Below are 394 nucleotides of genomic sequence, written 5' to 3'. Positions count from 1 at the left end.
GGGGGCAGACAGCTATTTGAGAGCATATGAACAAGCTTTACGTGAAGAGCAAACACTCGAGAGAGTAAACTGCGAGGCGACCGGTAAGTTTAAAAGAACCATGTTTAAAATATATATACACCTCACGTCAAAAAATAAATACTAAGTTCTCTATTCTCTAAAAAAGAAACCGCCACTCTGCATGATCAGCAACAGCAGCCCCTAACTCAGGAAAGTAAGTGGTTAAGCTTGTGTGACTATATGTAATAATAACGGTTCTCACCTCATGTAATAATAACATTTTCAACTCAGTTCCAGACTGCGTGCTGGTCCAGTGCACTGAAGACTCCAACACCGTCCTTCAGCAAGATCATGCAGCCTCATACAATTCGCTAGACAGCGGGGAATAACAGAA

Source organism: Monopterus albus, unplaced genomic scaffold, assembly GCF_001952655.1.
Source record: "Monopterus albus unplaced genomic scaffold, M_albus_1.0 scaffold76.1, whole genome shotgun sequence".
NCBI classification, from domain to species: Eukaryota; Metazoa; Chordata; class Actinopteri; order Synbranchiformes; family Synbranchidae; genus Monopterus; species Monopterus albus.
This window is presented reverse-complemented; position numbering follows the sequence as displayed.